The sequence below is a fragment of the Oncorhynchus tshawytscha genome, unplaced genomic scaffold (genome assembly GCF_018296145.1).
Source record: "Oncorhynchus tshawytscha isolate Ot180627B unplaced genomic scaffold, Otsh_v2.0 Un_contig_1612_pilon_pilon, whole genome shotgun sequence".
Classification (NCBI taxonomy): domain Eukaryota; kingdom Metazoa; phylum Chordata; class Actinopteri; order Salmoniformes; family Salmonidae; genus Oncorhynchus; species Oncorhynchus tshawytscha.
The window spans coordinates 127,491-134,200 of NW_024609642.1; positions in this window are offsets into that span (position 1 = coordinate 127,491).

The window sequence follows — 6,710 nt, forward strand, 5'->3', positions numbered from 1 at the left end:
TATCTCCTGTCTGTTGGTCCTCTGTCCCCAGCTACTGTAGTATCACATCTCTAACCTCTTCGACCACTATCTCCTACCTGGTGGTCCTCTGTCTCCAGCTACTGTAGTATCACATCCCTCTCCTCTTCGACCACTATCTCCTGCCTGGTGGTCCTCTGTCCCCAGCTACTGTAGTATCACATCTCTCTCCTCTTCGGCCACTATCTCCCTCCTGGTGGTCCTCTGTCCCCAGCTACTGCAGTATCACATCCCTCTCCTCTTCGACCACTATCTCCTGTCTGTTGGTCCTCTGTCCCCAGCTACTGCAGTATCACATCTCTAACCTCTTCGACCACTATCTCCCTCCTGGTGTTCCTCTGTCCCCAGCTACTGCAGTATCACATCCCTCTCCTCTTCGACCACTATCTCCTGTCTGTTGGTCCTCTGTCCCCAGCTACTGTAGTATCACATCCCTCTCCTCTTCGACCACTATCTCCTGTCTGTTGGTCCTCTGTCCCCAGCTACTGTAGTATCACATGTCAGCAGCTAATGGGGATCCATAATAAATACAAATGCACATTTTATAAATATTTTTTGCTACATACAGTATACATACATTTTACTTACACATGTTACATACATGGGACTTTTATATAAAGCATTCACATAACAATAACACTTTACAAAACATAAACGCTTTACTCCCACCCCTCAACCCATCCCACCTATCACCATAGACAACCTCTCTCAGCCCATCCCACCTATCACCATAGAGAACCTCTCTCAGCCCATCCCAACTATCACCATAGACAACCTCTCTCAGCCCATCCCAGCTATCACCATAGACAACCTCTCTCAGCCCATCCCAGCCATCACCATAGACAACCTCTCTCAGCCCATCCCAGCTATCACCATAGACCACCTCTCTCAGCCCATCCCACCTATCACCATAGACCACCTCTCTCAGCCCATCCCACCTATCACCATAGACAACCTCTCTCAGCCCATCCCGCCTATCACCATAGACAACCTCTCTCAGCCCATCCCACCTATCACCATAGACAACCTCTCTCAGCCCATCCCACCTATCACCATAGACCACCTCTCTCAACCCATCCCACCCATAGCCAAAGACCACCTCTCTCAGCCCATCCCACATATCACCATAGACCCACTCTCTCAGCCCATCCCACCTATCACCATAGACCACCTCTCTCAGCCCATCCCACCTATCACCATAGACCTCAGCTCTTTAATCCCACCTCTCTCAGCCCATCCCATCTATCACCATAGACCAACTCTCAGACCATCCCATCTATCACCATAAACCACCTCTCAGCCCATCCCACCTATCACCATAGACCACCTCTCAGACCATCCCACCTATCACCATAGACCACCTCTCAGACCATCCCACCTATCACCATAGACCTCAGCTCTTTAATCCCACCTCTCTCAGACCATCCCATCTATCACCATAGACCACCTCTCAGACCATCCCACCTATCACCATAGACCACCTCTCAGCCCATCCCACCTATCACCATAGACCACCCTCTCAGCCCATCCCACCTATCACCATAGACCACCTCTCAGCCCATCCCACCTATCACCATAGACCACCCTCTCAGCCCATCCCACCTATCACCATAGACCTCAGCTCTTTAATCCCACCTCTCTCAGTCCATCCCACCTATCACCATAGACCACCGTCGTTTGGTCTCCATGTGCCAGATATCTTTCAATTGTAATGTGATGTTTTACAAAATGTTTGAACCTTTCAAATCGTATTTTATCCACAGATTGTGAGCTAAAGATGAAAAACGTTCCTATGAGTATTACTATGTCATTTATTGACTGACTATGGCTTTCCAAATCACCCAACACTTCTATTTATAATGTTCATTTTAATTGCATGTTGTGAATTTTTAACCATTCCTGAACCTGTGACCAGAAACTAGCTACACTGGGGCAATAACAGAATAAATTATCTATTGATTCTGTCTCTTCGCAGCAAAATCTACAGAGCGGAGATTGTTGTATGCCCAATATAAACGCTTTAGCTGGAAATGTTTCAGTTAAAAAAAATATGAGTTTTCTAGTGCAATATTGAGGGCGACGGCTGATATGTCCTGTATCCTGCTGTGTATCCTAGCAGTATATCCTCTGTGGAGGTGGTGCTTCTGCTTCACATGTGCTGTTTGCTTTCCCCATCAGCTCCTCACCATACCAGACATCTGTGCCCCATGCAGCTCACCCTGTAGCGTTCTAGGGCTTCTCTATCTACTGACCATGGAGCACGACAGCATTACGCCAACTGGCCTGAGTGTCAGAGTCAGCCTGGCCCAGATCTGGCTTGCCCAAGTGGCACTTTGGCCCAGATATGTTCCAGACCGTGCCCAGACACCAACCTGGCTCACCAAGCAAGAGCCATTGAAGCCCTGAATGGATGTCTGGCCAATCGGCCATTCTGGTATAATCTGTTTGTTTTTCACTTGCTGATCATCAATGCCATGCTAAAACTTTGGACCTGGTAACCAACACCAGTACCACTGTAGACTGGACCAGGTAGCCAACACCAGTACCACTACCAGTGTAGACTGGACCTGGTAACCAACATCAGTACCACTGTAGATTGGACCAGGTAACCAACATCAGTACCACTGTAGACTGGACCAGGTAGCCAACACCAGTACCACTACCAGTGTAGACTGGACCTGGTAACCAACATCAGTACCACTGTAGATTGGACCAGGTAACCAACATCAGTAACACTGTAGATTGGACCAGGTAACCAACATCAATCAGTACCACTGTAGACTGGAACAGGTAACCAACATCAGTACCACTGTAGACTGGACCAGGTAGCCAACACCAATACCACTGTAGACTGGACCAGGTAGCCAACACCAATACCACTGTAGACTGGACCTGGTAACCAACATCAGTACCACTGTAGATTGGACCAGGTAACCAACATCAGTACCACTACCAGTGTAGATTGGACCAGGTAACCAACACCAGTACCACTGTAGACTGGACCAGGTAGCCAACACCAGTACCACTGTAGACTGGACCAGGTAGCCAACACCAGTACCACTACCAGTGTAGATTGGACCAGGTAACCAACACCAGTACCACTGTAGACTGGACCAGGTAGCCAACACCAGTACCACTACCAGTGTAGACTGGACCTGGTAACCAACATCAGTACCACTGTAGATTGGACCAGGTAACCAACATCAATCAGTACCACTGTAGACTGGACCAGGTAGCCAACATCAGTACCACTGGAGACTGGACCTGGTAACCAACATCAGTACCACTGTAGACTGGACCAGGTAGCCAACACCAGTACCACTGTAGACTGGACCTGGTAACCAACATCAGTACCACTGTAGATTGGACCAGGTAACCAACATCAGTACCACTGTAGACTGGACCAGGTAACCAACATCAATCAGTACCACTGTAGACTGGACCTGGTAACCAACATCAGTACCACTGTAGACTGGACCTGGTAACCAACATCAGTACCACTGTAGACTGGACCTGGTAACCAACACCAGTACCACTGTAGACTGGACCAGGTAACCAACATCAGTACCACTGTAGACTGGACCTGGTAACCAACACCAGTACCACTGTAGACTGGACCTGGTAACCAACACCAGTACCACTACCAGTGTAGACTGGACCTGGTAACCAACATCAGTACCACTGGAGACTGGACCTGGTAACCAACACCAGTACCACTGTAGACTGGACCAGGTAACCAACACCAGTACCACTGTAGACTGGACCTGGTAACCAACACCAGTACCACTGTAGACTGGACCAGGTAACCAACACCAGTACCACTGTAGACTGGACCAGGTAACCAACATCAGTACCACTGTAGACTGGACCTGGTAACCAACAGCAGTACCACTGTAGCAGGTAACCATCACTAGTACCACTGTAGAGTGGACCAGGTAACCAACACCAGTACCAGTGGGGACTGGACCAGGTAACCAACATCAGTACCACTGTAGACTGGACCTGGTAACCAACATCAGTACCAGTGGAGACTGGACCAGGTATCCAACATCAGTACCACTGGAGACTGGACCAGGTAACCAACATCAGTACCACTGTAGACTGGACCTGGTAACCAACATCAGTACCACTGTAGACTGGACCTGGTAACCAACACCAGTACCACTGTAGACTGGACCTGTTAACCAACATCAGTACCACTGTAGACTGGACCAGGTAGACTGGACCTGGTAACCAACACCAGTACTACTGTAGATTGGACCTGGTAACCAACACCAGTACCACTGTAGATTGGACCTGGTAACCAACACCAGTACCAGTGGGGACTGGGCCTGGTAACCAACATCAGTACCACTGTAGACTGGACCAGGTAACCAACACCAGTACCACTGTAGACTGGACCAGGTAACCAACATCAGTACCACTGTAGACTGGACCTGGTAACCAACATCAGTACCACTGTAGACTGGACCAGGTAACCAACACCAGTACCACTGTAGACTGGACCTGGTAACCAACATCAGTACCACTGTAGACTGGACCAGGTAACCAACAGCAGTACCACTGTAGACTGGACCTGGTAACCAACACCAGTACCACTGTAGACTGGACCAGGTAACCAACACCAGTACCAGTGGGGACTGTTTGAGTGACAGATTCCAACAAGGTGTGTTTGGTTTGGCCAATCAGAATTCTCTCCATTAAATGTTGTGTTGAATTTCTGTAAAGATGTAGCTCATGATAGCAGAGCAGCTAAGAACCCAATGCAGCATTACTCAGTGATTCATCATCCAATGCCCATTGTAATCGTTCTAGTAGAAACAACCCAACTACGCAGGGTCAGATCCAATTATGTATCTATACACTAGATGACTGATAGGGGGCGCTGTGTTGAAGCCACTGTGCTTCCATCTTGGTACTCTCCCACCATTATTATACATGTTACATTTGTATTTGTTAAGGTTTTCTTCCGGTGAAGGAGAGGACCAAAATGCAACGTGGTTATTATTAAACTTATTTAATAAATATGAAAACAAACAATACAAAAACCGTGAAAAACCAAAACAGCCTTATCCTGTGCAAACAAACACAGAGACAGGAACAATCACCCACAAAACACTCAAAGAATATGGCTGCCTAAATATGGTTCCCAATCAGAGAACAACGATAAACACCTGCCTCTGATTGAGAACCACTCCAGGCAACCATAGACTTTTCTAGACAACCCCACTATACCACAATCCCAATACCTACAAAAAAAAACAAGACCAAACACACCACATAAATCACCCATGTCACACCCTGGCCTGACCAAAATAATAAAGAAAACACTAAATACTAAGACCAGGGCGTAACAGTATTCTATTACAGACACCTTTATGTATACTGATAAATTATATTATGTGAACTAAACATAAAAAAATAAAAAATAAAAATGAAATATGTAAAAATCCTTGAAGTTTAATTGTTAGAGATTACTAATGTTACTGTCCACACGACAACAACAAAGGCATACTTAAATACATGTTATTCTGTCCTTTGAAACATTGAATTGATATCCTGCAGAATTGCATTCATTGCTATGGATGACTGCTCCTACTGGGGAGCAGTAGTTTCAAAGTTGTTTGAAACTACTGGTTCCTAGTTGTTTCAAAGCCTCTCGACGGCCATTACGTACTGTAACATCAGCAATCCAGGGTTTATATACATCATTGGTCAGAACAGGTCATGGGGTCAGAGGTGAAAACTGTTTGCTAGAGGGTGGGGTCGGGGTTTGTCGGGTTGGGGGGGGGGTGAAACATTACCACCTTAATCCTCTGAACCGCATCACCACCACATATATAATCCACATTAAAAACATTACCACATTACCTTATTTTCCACCATCATTTGCAAATAAATTCATTAAAGATCCTACAATGTGATTTTCTGGATTTTTTTCCCTCATTTTGTCTGTCATAGTTGAAGTGTACCTATGATGAAAATTACAGGCCTCTCTCATCTTTTTAAGTGGGAGAACTTGCACAATTGGTGGCTGACTAAATACTTTTTTTGCCCCACTGTATATAATCCACATTAAAAATGTACCTTGTTGTCAGAAGCCCTTATTGGTCTTATTTTGAGGGAGAGTGTGTTCAGTTAAAATGTTTATTTCCATGCCAAATTGAAGGCTCCTTTCCTTGTCTCCTTTCCTTTTGTTCTCTCTCTCTATTTTCAAGCTGTCACCTCAAGACAAGCAAACTGCTTAAGACAGTAATGACAGTCATCTTTTTGATAAGGCAGTAAGTTACTCTGTTATGAAGTCCCATGGGAGCGGTGTTGTTTTGGCGGGGGTGGGGGGGGGGTGTATAACGTGAGTTGGAGAGGCCCGTATTTACACATTTCACAGTCCTATCTGTTCGAGAGACATGTCAAGCATGTTGCTGTGGTGCTCGCATGGCGTGAAAACAGATCGCAACAAGTGTCTCTGAGTGACTATGAAAACCCTCAGTCATGTTAGCCTGTTTCAAAACTGGAGAACGCTGTGCTGTCATGGTAGCAGTGTAGTTGACAGGAGATTTTGCAAATCTTAGAGAAATGTAGTTAAAAAAAAAGCATAGAACCAACACATTTCAGTTTTTGGGCTTCATCAGGCTTTTGGCCTGGCTGCAGCAGCAATCATAGTGGATTAAAAATGTAGGAAGTGGATTACA